The sequence below is a fragment of the Triticum urartu genome, chromosome 3 (assembly GCF_003073215.2).
Source record: "Triticum urartu cultivar G1812 chromosome 3, Tu2.1, whole genome shotgun sequence".
In the NCBI taxonomy this organism is placed as follows: domain Eukaryota; kingdom Viridiplantae; phylum Streptophyta; class Magnoliopsida; order Poales; family Poaceae; genus Triticum; species Triticum urartu.
The window spans coordinates 4,532,746-4,547,803 of record NC_053024.1 but is presented as its reverse complement, the minus strand read 5'-3'; the positions used below and the strand labels follow the sequence as shown (position 1 = coordinate 4,547,803).

General features: G+C 44.5%; 1 pseudogene; it reads left to right on the top strand.

The window, feature by feature from the left end:
- Positions 1-2,968: 2,968 nt before the first annotated feature.
- Positions 2,969-5,130, top strand: LOC125546437 (annotated as a pseudogene).
- Positions 5,131-15,058: the final 9,928 nt, after the last annotated feature.

Genomic DNA, 15,058 nt, shown 5'->3' with positions numbered 1-15,058 from the left:
TGTTAAGTTAAATGGAACCCTCTTAGATTCGTTTGCACCATCGCGTGGGCTTCGGCAAGGTGACCCGCTATCACCATTCTTATTCTTGTTTGTGGCTGATGGTCTATCTTCAATCTTAAGGCAGCAAGTGATGGCTAATGCAATAACTCCAGTGAAAATCTGTCGGAGAGCCCCTGGCATCTCACACTTGCTCTTCGCAGATGACACTCTTCTATTTTTTAAAGCTTCTCAAGGACAAGCTTTGGAAGTAAAGAAGGCGTTGGATCAATACAACACAGCCACGGGCCAAAGCCTCAATTACAACAAATGCTCGTTGTTTTTTGGTACATCATGCCTAGAATCAGTTCAAGCTGAAGTTAGGATGACTTTACAGGTTACTAGTACCTCTTTTGAGGAGAGATACTTGGGGCTGCCAACCCCAGAGGGCCGCATGTCAAAGGGACGTTTCCAAAGCTTGCAAACCAGCCTGACAAAGAGATTAATTCAGTGGGGGGATGGACACTTAGCTCAACCAGGCAGGGAAACCTTGATCAAGTCGGTGGCCTTGTCTCTGCCAACATATATCATGGGGGTATTTAAACTGCCTTACTCGCTATGTGATGATCTTACTAGAATGATTCGAAACTTCTATTGGGGTTCTGCAAAGGGAAAGAGGAAAGTGCACTGGAAAGGTTGGGATCATCTATTGCAGCCGAAATCAAAGGGAGGAGTGGGATTTCGAGATCTACGCCTTTTTAACCAGGCTTTGTTATCAAGACAAGCTTGGAGGTTGATTACTAGACCGGAAAGTCTGTGTGCTCGCGTCCTGAAAGCGAAATATTACCCAAACGGCAAACTAGAAGATACGGTGTTTACTGGTAACTCGTCTTCTTCATGGCAAGCTATTAGCCATGGGCTGGATCTTTTGAAGAAGGGATTGCTTTGGAGGGTCAGTAATGGTAAAAGTATAAGAATTTGGCGCGATAATTGAATACCGAGACCGTTCTCTTACAAAACCATCTCAGCACAAGGGAGGTGTCGAATCCGGTATGTGGCAGATTTGCTAAATGATAACGGTTCTTGGAAGTATGATCAAGTCTCGAAGTATTTCGCTGCAGCTGATGTTTCTGAAATTCTGAAGATAAGGGCCTCTCCAAGGCAGGAGGAGGATGTGTTGGCTTGGGGACCCGGTCGGTTTGGCCGATTCTCTGTCAAAAGTGCATATGATATGGCTTTTGAAGAAGCTCATAGGAGCACAGCGGTAGCTAGCAGCACAAATCCCAGTGGAAACAGATCCTTATGGAGGTTAATATGGTCATCGGAGGTGCCTCCCACTGTCCGTAATTTTGCATGGAGATTAGTTTCAAATAGCTTGCCCACTTGGCAGAACAAGCATAAGATAGGACTAGAAGTGTCCTCACTATGCCCAGTCTGTGCTTTGGAGCCGGAGGATAACTTCCATCCAATGGTGAGATGCCCACTAGCTCGTCAGTTGTATGGTGCCATGGCTGAGGTCTGGAGATTACCGCCAATTGAAGCAATTAAGAATTCAGGCAAGGAATGGTTGTTCCAGGTCCTGGAAACACTTGATGAATCGCAGCGAAGCAAGATCCTTTTCACCTTTTGGAGATGTTGGTATGTGCGGAATGAAGTGGTGCACCAAAAACCGGCCCCTCCTGTGGAGGCCTCATGTAGATTTCTCCAAAGCTACTTGGACTCCATCATTGCAATCAGATCAGATTCAGTTGCTGAACTTAGAAAAGGGAAGGTGAGCTTATCGTGTGAGAAAAGGGAGCCGGCGGCCATGTCTATGGAGAAGGTTGTAAGGTGGAATCCACCCACTCAAGGGTGGCTCAAGCTTAATACAGATGGATCATATCATTTGGATGGAACAACGGGTGCCAGAATGATCCTACGTAATGAAGCTGGCGACGTGATCTTCTTGGCATGCAGACAACTGTTCTCGTGCCGGGATGCGTTGGAAGTTGAGCTCTGTGGCTGTATGGAAGGACTTTCGCTGGCTCTTCAGCGAAGCAGTTCGCCAATTATCATTGAAATGGATTCGATCTCTGCGGTTTCCATGATTCAAGGAAGGGAGGTGGACAGATCGGTGTATGCTGCACTAGTTAAGGAGATTAAATATCTGAGAGGTCTTAGAGAAACGTGTGTTATTCATGTGAGTGGTAGTCAAAATAATGCTAGTGACTGTCTTGCTAGTTTCGCTAGAATCGAACAAAGAACTATGACCTGGATAGGCTCAGGCCCGCCCAGGGTTTTAGAAGTGGTTCAAGCTGATTGCAAGGATCTTATGAATGAGTAATACAAATGTTCATTCCGCAAAAAAAAAAAGAGGCATTGCATGCATGCGTGCATAAGCTTGGTGCAGCTGCTCCCAAGTGCATATCTGATGTCTGTCGTACACTAATCTAGCAAATCCAACCGCTAAAATAATTTAAGTGATGTGGCTCAAGGAGAAGTTAGAGAAATCCTAATAGTGGGGGCTAGCTGTTTACATATTTTAAAATACACACAGATTTTTAATATAAGGTGGGCATTTTTAATATACAGAGAACTTTTTCTTTATGTACGGTGATTTTTTTTGCAATACGCGCTGAGCATTTTTTAAATGCACACAGAACCTTTTTGTAAAAAACAATTAGTAAAAGATGGAAAAAAACCGTTCAGAAAACTAGAAAACCCGGCAAAGAAACTGGTGAAAAATAACAAAAGAAAAATAAAACCGGAGCACACGAGCCGAACCGCTTTGCTTCGTGATGGTGATGGAGAGTTTCGGAAAGGGCCCTAAAGCAATCCGATTGGAACTGCGTGCTGTTGATGGCGAGTCCTACTCGGGTTCGTGAAGCTATCCATTCATGTCCCGCTCGTACATGGAAGGAAATAGGTTAGCTTCTACTACGCCTATATAATCCCATGTATCCACCGGAAGGAAGCTATCCATCCAGCAAGCTAGCGGTCAGCCAGCAGCAGCATTGCAGATGACTCGCCGTTGCCCATGGAAGAAGCGGTCTACCCCGCCGGCCGCCGTTCCGGCGTCGCGTAGGCCGACATCGTTCGTCCGAGGCGAGCATGAGTTCCACATCGTCGGCTACAACGCTCGCGCGGCGCTGGCCAACAACGCCCACTACTCCATCCTCTCCGGCGCCTTCAAGGTCGGCGGCCACAACTGGGCCTTAGACTGCAGCTTCGATGACGACGGGCACCTCGCCTCTATCGCTCTCCTGCTGCTCACCGCCTACATGACCGACGACGCCGTCGTCGCCAAGGCCAGCGGCCAGCCTGAGGATCGAGGACCCGCTTGGCCGGTGGCCCGCCGCCGTGTGGGAGAGCGACGAAGCCTACACTTTCCCCGTGTGGTCCGGCAACAGCTGGCAGCTGTCTCGGGCCGGCAGGAGCTGGACGTTGCCGGTGCCGGAGGCATTCCGCGACCATGAGAGCCGCTACGTGCAAGACGACCGCCTCACCATCATCTGCATTGTCGAGGTCCTCCGGGCGGAGGAGGAAGAGTCTGCTATCGCCGAGGATATGCAAAAGCTTCTTTTCCTCTCGTTGGAGCCAAAGAGTACAACACCTGCATGCATGGTGCCGGACGTGACGTTCGTCGTGGAGGAGGCCGAGATCCAGGCGCACAGGCTCATCCTTGCCATGCAGTCATCCGTGTTCGCCGCCGAGCTCCTCGGTGACATGAGAGAGAGCGCCACCCGTCGCGTCGTGGTCGATGACATGAGCGCCTCAACTTTCAGGGCCATGATCCGCTTTATCTACACCGACGAGATGCCCATCAAAGGAAAGGCGACTATTAAACGTGGTTGCAAAGAAAAATGTGCCGCGAGGCGTCGTGTGGACATGGCGCTTGACCTGCTCGTTGCCGCTGATCGCTACGACCTAGAGAAGCTAAGGCTCATGTGTGAGAAGATATTGTCCGAAAGCATAGACATTGCGTCTGTCATTCCGACGTTGATGGCGGTGCACGGCCGGCATAGCTGCCGTCAGCTAGAGGCCTCTTGCATTGAGTATTTGGCGTCCGATACTACTGTGTATGCCAATGTCAAGGCGACAGAGGAGTACAAGGAGCTAAAGGAAAGCTGTTGTTCTTTCCTAGCAGGTGTCACAGACAAAGTAGCCACTTGTAAATTAGTGGACAGCCACGCATACACCAGCCTCTGCCGGCCGGAGCAACGGACTGTGTCGACGTATAACACGTCGGAGGTGGCTCACGGTATACACGAGTTGAGGATCCCAAACTTTAAGAGCCTGCATACGAGCCATGGTGTTAAACAAAGATTCAGTTCTGACACTTTCCAGATAGGAGGCCATGACTGGAAGTTGGAGGTATCAGTGAAGGAAGGGAGAATTTCCGTGTTCACCGAATTGTTGACCGATCCAGGAACGGCTAGTGTTAGGGTGTCCTTATGTTTCATGATGGATGACCCTGGTGGCAACTCGCCCCTCATCATGTGGCAAGCTGAAGAAACCTTCAACTCAGAAGGTGATTCTTGTGGGTTTTCGTGTTTGATCAGCCAGGAAGATGATGTGTCAGTATACGCTGATGATGGCTCTCTAACCATTCGCTGCGACTTTGTATTGACCAACAAGTTGTGCACTGTTACGAGTGCCACTTCAGCCGGTGTCGAAGACATGACTCTTGCGCCACCGCCCAACATCGCGTCTCATCTTGAGCAGCTCCTGGTGAGCGAGAAGGGCTCAGATGTGACGTTCCTAGTCGAAAAGAGGGAGATTCGCGCACACAGCCTCGTCATCGCCACACGAGCCCCGGCCCTATACACGATGGTTGTGGCCACCAACCAGAAGGAGGAGCACATCGTCCCGGTCTGGGGTATGAGGGTTGCAGTCTTCAAGGCGGTGCTTCGCTTCATCTACACCGACGAGCTGCCTCCCTTGGAAGAAATAGTGCTTGCTGCGGGGCACAGTGTGACGACTATTGCCCAAGACATGTTGGTCGCCGCGTCTCGCTTCCATCTGGACAGGATGAAGGACAAGTGTGAGACCTTGGTTGGTGAGTGCGTCTCAGAACGGAACGTGGTGACCATGCTCGGACTGGCGTGCCGTCACAACTGCAAGAAGCTCCAGGATTACTGCATGAAGTTCAACCGATCTCCACGCGTTGGCTAGCTAATTAAGAGACGAGGGCGGTGGCGACAACCCCAAGCGTGCACCAGCTAAATTTTAGTTATGTAACTGGTCAACTGTTTTTGGTTGCTAAATGGATTTATTTTGGGGGTGTGAGTCTTGAATTATTGTCAATGAGCAAAACAGCGCGTACAAACACCCAGTCAGCTAGAGCGCAGAACCAAATTGATGTTGCCCACATGCTGCTTGCTAGACAGTAAGGCGTATAAGTATGTATGCTATATACATATTTATTTCATAAATTTATTACGGTTTTCGTACACATGAAAAAAATGTTTTGGCATGGCAGATCCAATAGGGTGCAGGGTGGCTCCACCCTAAGAGTTTGACCCAGCCCATATGGGTGTGAAGAAAAATAAGTAGAAAAAATCCCACCCCTTCTACCTATTGCCCCACCCTAAAAATTTGGGCTAGATCCGCGACTCCAGATCTCATATTGGTATAGCCCTCTGCCAGTTCTTCAGTTGGTTCATACAGTACTCTAGTATCAAGTGGTGGGCCTTTTTGCCCTCGAAAAATGGGGGATGTGAGCTCTCAATCGCCTGGGAGGAGAACTATTCTTTTGGTTTTGTGCCGTTTTTTCCTTCTTGTGCAGAGATCGTCTCTTCTTCCTTTCCGAAAAAGAATTGTATTTTGTTCAGAAATTATGTTATGCCTCGTTTTGATGCAAATGGCTTACAAAATGACAAATATATTGGCTGGCTTGCCATAGGGGTCCCTCGACGTCGAGCTCCTCACCTGGCGCAAAAAGCTCCACGACGGCCGTTATACTCCGGCCACTTAGAAGCTGCTCAGTGAGATGCCCCATAAGAAGAGACATGGGATGAAGATGAACATTGAGTCATTCACACATGGGCCAGTCACGATCACACCTGTAAAACCAACGCAAACCAGACCAGGCAATGAGACAAGAAATCAATTTTTGTAGAGACGGCGAAAGAAGGCGACCACTCTATTATAGAAATGCATTTAAGATCCCCAAAGAGACTATATTATTAGCTGATCAAAAGTCAGACAATCAGATGTTTAGCAAGAGCGGAAGAGCCCGCAGAAATCAACAAGATGGTGGTTGCAGTTCAGTCTGATATGATCAAGAATTGAAAGCTTAGGATTAAACCTTTGGTACATGGAGAGAATGAGATTAGACCGATGGCTGAATGGTCAGTCTAATATTTCCTCTTGAATTATCCTTTTCCTTTTCAATAAATGAAGATGTATGTCTACACCCATATCTATGAGCCTCATCTGTGATTGATCCCTGCAGGTCCATCTAATTTCCAGGTTTTATATCTGCACACACTTGGACACTAGCTTGTCCAATTATTTGTTCCCTTTTGCCTATTTGTCCATCAATTTTCATCGAAAGGGACACGTGATCTTCTGTGTTCTCAATCCCTGATATTACACTATTGATAAAAAAAACTTGCATGACAAGCATTGCATGCGAGATCAAAAGCTAATATCTTAACAATGTATCTTGGACCAATACATTTTTTTCTCTAGAAAAAATGAGATGATAAGAGGTGGAGGAATTCAGAACCTGTCGGAGAGAAAGAATAAATCCTACTGATCGACTATTGACCAAAAGAGGGAGTTAGCAAAAGTAAGACCTAATAAACTGGTAAAGGTTTCTAGATAATGTCAAGAACCATAAAGACACATCCAATAGGTAAAAGAAATACTCCCTCCATCCCAAAATAAATTACTCAACTTTACACTAACTTTGTACTAAAGTTAGTACAAAGTTGAGTCATTTATTTTGGGACGGAGGGAGTACATCGGAAGAGGATGCCGACCTACAACACGCATATCAGGATTAATTAGACCAGAAATAATATATAAGACTCATGCTACACTATATTTATTTTGGCGTAAAGATGTGTTTAATGTTTATTCTGCACAATAAAAACACAAGCCAGGATAAACTTGCACCATGAAGTGTACTATCTTGCTTTAATAGATACCAGAATCTGATCACATAGTCAAGTGGGGTTTATCAGGGGTTGCATCACAAAATGCTTATGATGAGCGGTTCTCGGACGTAGTTATCCATAACACGGAAATATGACAACGGCCCTTTCTTTATCAATGTTCTTACAGAAATTTTTCTTTAATTCACTTATTATAGAAGTTATCCTGTAAGAGCCAACTGAATCAAGGTGATGCCGAATTCTGATTATCTATTTTCATATATATGCCTGAAGTTGTAGAAGGATTTCGACATGCACCACATATGTTTTGTTGAGAAAACTATGTTTACGTGTGTCCTCTTGAAATTGTCTTCCTCTTTATTAACATTCAATTAATCACATAAGAAAAATGAATTATGTTTCAGTGTTTCTCATTCACGGAAAACTCTTTCTAAATAAATAAATAAGAAGTTGTATTAGTGCTGGAATGACCTAATCCAGCCCCAAATAGACAACCGGTGTACGTAGGTCTATGTCGACGGGTTAGATCCGGGTCGAGCATGAACGAACACATGCAAGCCGTGGATCACAATTATGGAAAGTATCCTTTTGAGCTCGAGCTCTTTGAGCCTGGATGAACAATAAATTCATAAACAAAAACTGAACTTTTTTTTTGTGGTATACTTTGGCAAATGTTCTAAGTGTTTGCAAATTTTCATCATGAGATCACAATCTGGAAGGTGTTGCAAAAATAAATCAGTGTTCCAAAATACTTTCGAAAGTAGCATTTTCAGAACATCGTTTTTGTTTTTTTTTGTCACGCCTCCCTCGAATGTGATCTCATGATGAAAATTTTCAAGCACTTATAAAATTTGTCAAAGTTTATCGCAAAACAAATCAGAATGTTTTGAATTTTTTTTCATTTCATTTCGATTTTACTGTTTATGCAGGCTCATTTGAGCCCGAGCTCAAATACTCCAGTCCACATGTGAGCCATTTTTAAGGTTAGGTATAATTAGACGAGGCGAACCGCACGATCGATCCAACTTGATATATCCAGCCAAGGCCTCCATGGAATATCTCTAACTAGTGATAAGTAGTTGGCCATCAAATTTCATCTCCATCACAGGCAAGGAATTATCACTCAATAATTAATTCTCGAAAGTACGCGCATCTTACCTAGTAGCAATAAAATATAACGTACTCTGCCTTGTGCATGTCGGCTGCTATAAAGTTTGCACGAAACTTGCTAGCGAGGCAGCACAAAACTGAAAAAGGATGTATAGAAAGACAGATTAATGTAATCCCAACTAGAAAAAGATCAGACTTAATCTAATGAGAAAGTGGTGGTGTTCTTGGAGTCTGATGAGGCAGGCATCCATGATCTATGATGCATGTGATCCCATCCATCATCCATGGATAACTCTCAAGCCAAGCCAAGCCAAGCCAAGCCAGGGAAGGCATATCAGCTTTTTCTCTCGCTCTCTCACTTTGGCTTTACGGCCACCCGAGCCTGACATCATCACATATGCATATCATAACGCTGTTCCGTTCCGTTGCGTGCTCTACAGGGGCAACGGATTCCGTCCGTCCGTTAGCTAACGGGCGCCGACGGTTTGTTCTTCATTCGGTTCTACTAGTAGTACAGTAAATAGTAGCGCGCCCAGCAGCCAAGATCAGTCTAATCACAGTCAAATTAGTACTAGTATACTATATAAACCGTCGATGAAGCGCTAGCAACATTTGGTTACCGACAATTTGCGTACGGATCAACCACGGCGGCGTACTACTGGTAAACTCCGTGGTAGCATGTAGTAAAATCAAATTAACCTGGCTCTCGTTAATTAGTCAACTTATTTGTCGTCAAAAAAAAATATTAACCAACCAACACAAAGACGACTTAGTTAATTACGCTGCGACTGCGGGATGCTCAACATACGGCCACCTGCGACAGTGGTTGGAGCAGTGTACTACTGTATACCGTAAGCAATACGAGTAATCAAAGTAGTACGCCGACGTATGTTTACTTGTGCGTGGTGTAATCCCTAGACAGGCTGAACTTAATTCATCGATTATCTTTACAACTATAATATGCTTAATTTGTGTATCTACGTGTACACTAGTATACAACTCCAGTAGTGGAGTGCTTGTTGAGGAGTACCCCTACCTCGTGTACGTACGTGCGGATATTCTATGGCAGGCACCAGCTAGCACAACTTGATAAACTTGGCATTTTTTGCCTTGTGGTGGGAAAAGAAAACCTGGCAAATTAATCGGGGGAGAAACCTATAATTAATTGGACGCCTCTTCAATCAAGGAGCTAAACAGTCTGCGGTGCCATGCATACGTGCGTGTACATGCCACATGCAAACACATGTACTCTACGTGGTACGTGTACAGTCCGCGGTCGATCGTCCCAACAGAGAGTAGGCACAAACATGCGGACACTGCTGCGGCTAACATCTAGCACGCCGAAACACCCCGGACGGGTATTCTTGAAATGCAAAAATGACGGGATTTGTTATTGTTTTCATTCGGCTTTGTCAACCTATTCGGTTCAATTTCGATAGCTTATTGAGATGGTCATGTATTGTGTAGGAAGATGGATACTCATTTTGGTTTTGGGAAGAAGAATACATCAATTTATTGATAGAAAAAAACTTAATAGATGTGTGTGCATTCCTTGGTAGAACTGAGGCTAATGATATGGTTGCATGTGCAATTAGAGAAGAAACTAGAGGGGAAGCAACGTCTACTTCTTTAGAATCAAAAAAGAAGAATGAAGAATGCAAGATCAAGAATTCGTAGATCAACAACGAAGGCATGGAGAAGATGTTGGTCCAACTAGTGGAAGCAGTTCTAAAAGTTGGATATCTTCTAAAATACCTAAGTGCGGTTCTTGTTTTCTTTGGTCTTACTATTCTAGCAAAGATTTGGTGAATTATTATGTTTCCAAAGCCCTTAAAAAAATAAAGAAGCAAAAAAATATGTTTTCATGCCCGAAATTGAAATGCAAATTACTGATTTACGGGCCGGCGCAGGCGACGGTCCAGCAGACCCCATAAAGACTTTTTACATTTTGCGGGTCGGTATTATACGGGGTCTGCTAGAGATGCTCTAAGGATGAATACTTAGCTTCAACTCAATCAGGCCGACCACGGAATAGATTCACATTTGGTTAGCGACAATTTGCGTACGGATCAACCACGGCGTACTTATGCACCTGGACGGAGGGAGTATCGTTGAATTCATAATTAAACATAGTTTTAATGATGCTACTTATTGCATAAGTAGTATGCCATCAAAAATGTTAATGCATACCATCAAAACGTTTATTGTTACTTTTAACATAGTTTTTAATGATGTGTACGTTCTGCATACTAGTAACTAATTCCTCTTGTCTTGTCGGTACCAACCTTGAAAATCGGCGTCTGATCTCCGGCCCTGAAGATATGCTTCCGAGTGACTGATCACCAGCTATAACGTGCTACTGTTGAGAGATAGCACATGGACACGTTCGCTTGCACCGCCGGCCCCTCCCCCCTGCCTGAGTCCTGCAGCTGCCACGCTTCCGACCACTGTAGCATGCTCCTGTTCATCGACAGTACTGTACAAGCTACTACTAATTGTTCAAATTACCACCACTGCACAAGGAAATATATAGGGAAGATGATGGCATGGCATCCATGGCCATGCTCTGCTTTTGTTTAGTTGCAACTGGGCGATCCATCCATCCATCCATGTGAAAACAAAAAAAACTCTATAATGAATCTGCAGCAAATCGTGCCTGACTGCATGGATCGATAGATGTCTAATCTTTTTTAGCTGGGGTGGAGCGTCGACCCATAGGCCAGCTTAAAAGATACTCCCTCCGTTTCGAAATAAGTGTCGTGATTTGAGTTTAAATTTGAACCAAACCACGACACTTAGAAGATGAAGCTGCAGCAACAACCGGAGTAAACCATACCAGCTAGCTAGCTAGAATCGTCGATTTCAGCTCAAAGTCTATAATCTTTCTCTGTGCTACTGCTACCGGAGCAGCATGAAGAGCTGCAGATCACAGTACCAAGATTAGTCCTAACGGATGCGTGATACTTAATTAGTCTTGCCCTGATGACCGCCCGATGACCAAGCCGGCCTCCAACTAGCCTGCCTGACCATCAGGTTAACTACGTGAGTTGATGATCACAAAGTGACAACAACAACATCAGCACGCGTTTTGTCTGCTGCATCGATCGACGTCTGGTCTGATCTCATCTGATACACTCTGCAGTGCAGCACGACGTGGCCGTCCTGTCTGTCTCTACACTCTGCAATGCGCCCGACTTCACTGTCACTGAGATTCCACGTGGTGGCCAACAACAACTGGTTGGACGCATCACCGTGTTAGGGTACATGCAAGCTTTGGTTACGATGAATCGATATCTCACATAATCAAACAGTTGCACAAGTGAATTCATAATAATCACACGTTACTGTATCTGTCTGTATGTATGTATGTATCAATATAAAGGGCGTCGTTTCTTACATGAATCAAAAAATAAAATTCAAGTTCAAGTAGCACTTGTTGATATCTTTGGTTCAAGTGATTGAATCGAATAAAAACTGGTTCTAGAACGGAGAACATGCGGAATTTCTTGGAAGTTGCCGAATGGTTCGCCTTATCTTAACTAAAAGCGCTTTTGGAGCCTGGGAACAAACAATGTGGTAGGCTAACTAAGCACAGGAGACACAAATAAAGCACATAGCATTGCAACAAGACGATTGTTTTTGTATGGCACGTCATGTCCAAAAACAAATTCCGTTGGGCCCGCTGACGAGCCCAGCACTCGTCTTGCCGAAGCCGCCGCGGCCGGACACCAGCATATTCCAATCCTCCCCGTCGACAAGAATGGTGGCATGATTATCCTAATTAATTAACTCTTTACCAAAGCAACGCATCTTCTGACCTTAATCAGAACCTGAAGATGCAAACGAACAAAGCAGCAAAAGATCAGATGCAAAAACGAGTGTTGCAGCCCAAAGCGGAAGCTCCAAGCAAAAATTACAGGAAAGTAAACCAGCAACGTTTGATCAAAGCAATAGATAACGGAAAGGAAAAGCCACATACATGATCAGGCCATGATGCAGCATAGGCATTTCCCTTTGAGACGCAAAGAGAAAGCAGAGGCGACCAATCGGCAAGCTTTCTTCATGCGGTCAAGCAGGTCATGATCACACCCCTAAACCAAATTAAAGCAACCCAGGCCAGCCAATGAGACAATAAAGCTTTTTTTAGAGACGGCGAAAGAGAGCGACTAGGGTGTATTTATAATCTGATATTCACAAAATCTGATACTCATCAGCTAAATCATGTCGAAAGAGTATCTGATGAAGAGTCTGAATGTTCACAAAATTTTGGACTGAAGTTGATATGATATGATAAACAAAAACCAAAAAAGGCCACAAGAAACCAGCAGGAACTTGGCTGCAGCAAGTTGCAGTCTGATATGATCTAGAATTGACAGCTTAAGATTAACCCTTTGGTCCATGAAGAGAATGGGATGCGAATGATGGCCGAATGACATGAGACAAGTTAACCACAAGCAGAGTACACCTTTAACAGAGCCCACAAAGACCAAACCAGCAGCATGTCTAGTCAGAAATTAAACAAGATCAGACTACTAATTTCACAAGGTAACTGACCAGCTGGTTAGGCTCCAGTGTAGGCATTAATTAATTTAGTGGGTACTGAACATCCAAAATGTGATCAGAAATGAAGTTTACTTGGCACAAAAACTAAGTTACCAAGAACAGAGCCAGGTTTTTTGACATAAAGAGTGGGGAACTTTAACTTTATATCATGTATATGTACAATCCTTTCTTCAAAGGAGATTTCTCTTTCTGTTTCTTTTTCTCTTTTCCTTCTTTTTTTGTTTACACTTTTTCCTTTTGGTACATGCACAAAACATGGGAAGGGGAAGAAAATTCCAGAGTACACCATAACAGAGTTCACAAAGACCAAACCAGTAGCATGTCTAGTTCACGGAGAGAACTAGACAGATGAGACTGCTAATTAAGCAAGGCAACTAACCACCTGGTTAGGCTCCAAAAGAAGGCAATTAGTGGGCACTAAACATCCAAAATGGCAAAATGTGATCAGAAATGAAGCTTACTTAGCACATAAACCTAAGGTATCAGGAACAGAGCCAGGTTTTTTTCAGACGTGAAAGAGTGGGGAACTGTAACTTTAATTCATGTATGTACAATCCTTTCTTCAAAGGAGATATCTCTTTTCCTTTTTTTTTGTTTACACTTTTTTCCTTTTGATACATGCACAAAACATGGGAAGGGGAAGAAAATTTGTCCTTTCTCTCTCAGAACAGCGCACAAGATCAGAAACGGAAAAAGGAACTATGTCATCAAGAAGCTTAAGTGTTTGAGGAGCGCTTACACCAGTCACTCGGTCCCGTCGAGGCCTGGACCGGCATCTTCCAGCAATCTCAGTCTTCCAGTTGCGGCGAGCAGCTTTTGTAGCGGTTCAGTTGCCTTCTCATGTGGGCATGCTCACCTGTTGTCAGGTCAGTGCGCATTTACAACAACTGGGCTCATGGCAAATGGAGGAGATAGCACAGGATAAATTCAATAGGGTGGTGCATCTCAAGTACCCGTTCTTGACCTCCTGGGTGAAAACCCTAGGTCTAGCCTCTTATCGATTGTGCCTGGCAATGGCGGCATTTTTGGCGTCGCTACCCTGATGAAGCCATTGATTGAAGTTTGCTCAGACTTGATCTTCATGGTGAAAGCCCACGATCTAACTTTCGAGTGTTGGATCCGACGACGGCGTCGTCACTTATGTGTTGTTGAAGGAAATATGCCCTAGAGGCAATAATAATGTTATTATTTTATTTCCTTATATCATGATAAATGTTTATTATTCATGCTAGAATTATATTATCCGGAAACATAATACTTGTGTGAATACATAGACAAACCAGACGTCACTAGTATGCCTCTACTTGACTAGCTCGTTAATCGAAGATGGTTATGTTTCCTAACCATAGACATGTATTGTCATTTGATTAATGGGATCACATCATTAGGAGAATGATGTGATTGACATGACCCATTCCATTAGCTTAGCACCCGATCGTTTAATATGTTGCTATTGCTTTCTTCATGACTTATACATGTTCCTATGACTATGAGATTATGCAACTCCCGTTTGCCGGAGGAACACTTTGTGTGCTACCAAACGTCACAACGTAACTGGGTGATTATAAAGGAGCTCTACAGGTGTTTCCAAAGATACATGTTGGGTTGGCATATTTCGAGATTAGGATTTGTCACTCCGATTGTCGGAGAGGTATCTCTGGGCCCTCTCGATAATACACATCACATAAGCCTTGCAAGCATTACAACTAATGAGTTAGTTGCAAGATGATGTATTACGAAACGAGTAAAGAGACTTGCCGGTAACGAGATTGAACTAGGTATTGAGATACCGACGATCGAATCTCGGGCAAGTAACATACCGATGACAAAGGGAACAACGTATGTTGTTATGCGGTCTGACCGATAAAGATCTTCGTAGAATATGTGGGAGCCAATATGAGCATCCAGGTTCCGCTATTGGTTATTGACCGGAGACGTGTCTCGGTCATGTCTACATTGTTCTCGAACCCGTAGGGTCCGCACGCTTAAGGTTTTTGATGATAGTTACATTATGAGTTTATACATTTTGATGTACCGAAGTTTGTTCGGAGTCCCGGATGTGATCACGGACATGACGAGGAGTCTCGAAATGGTCGAGACATAAAGATTGATATATTGGAAGCCTATATTTGGATATCGGAAGTGTTCTGGGTGAAATCGGGATTTTACCGGAGTACCGGGAGGTTACCGGAACCCCCAGGGAGGTATATGGGCCTTATTGGGCTTTAGTGGAAGAGAGGAGAGGTGGCCATGGCTGGGCCGCGCGCCCCTCCCCCCCCTAGTCCGAATAAGACAAGGAGAGGGGG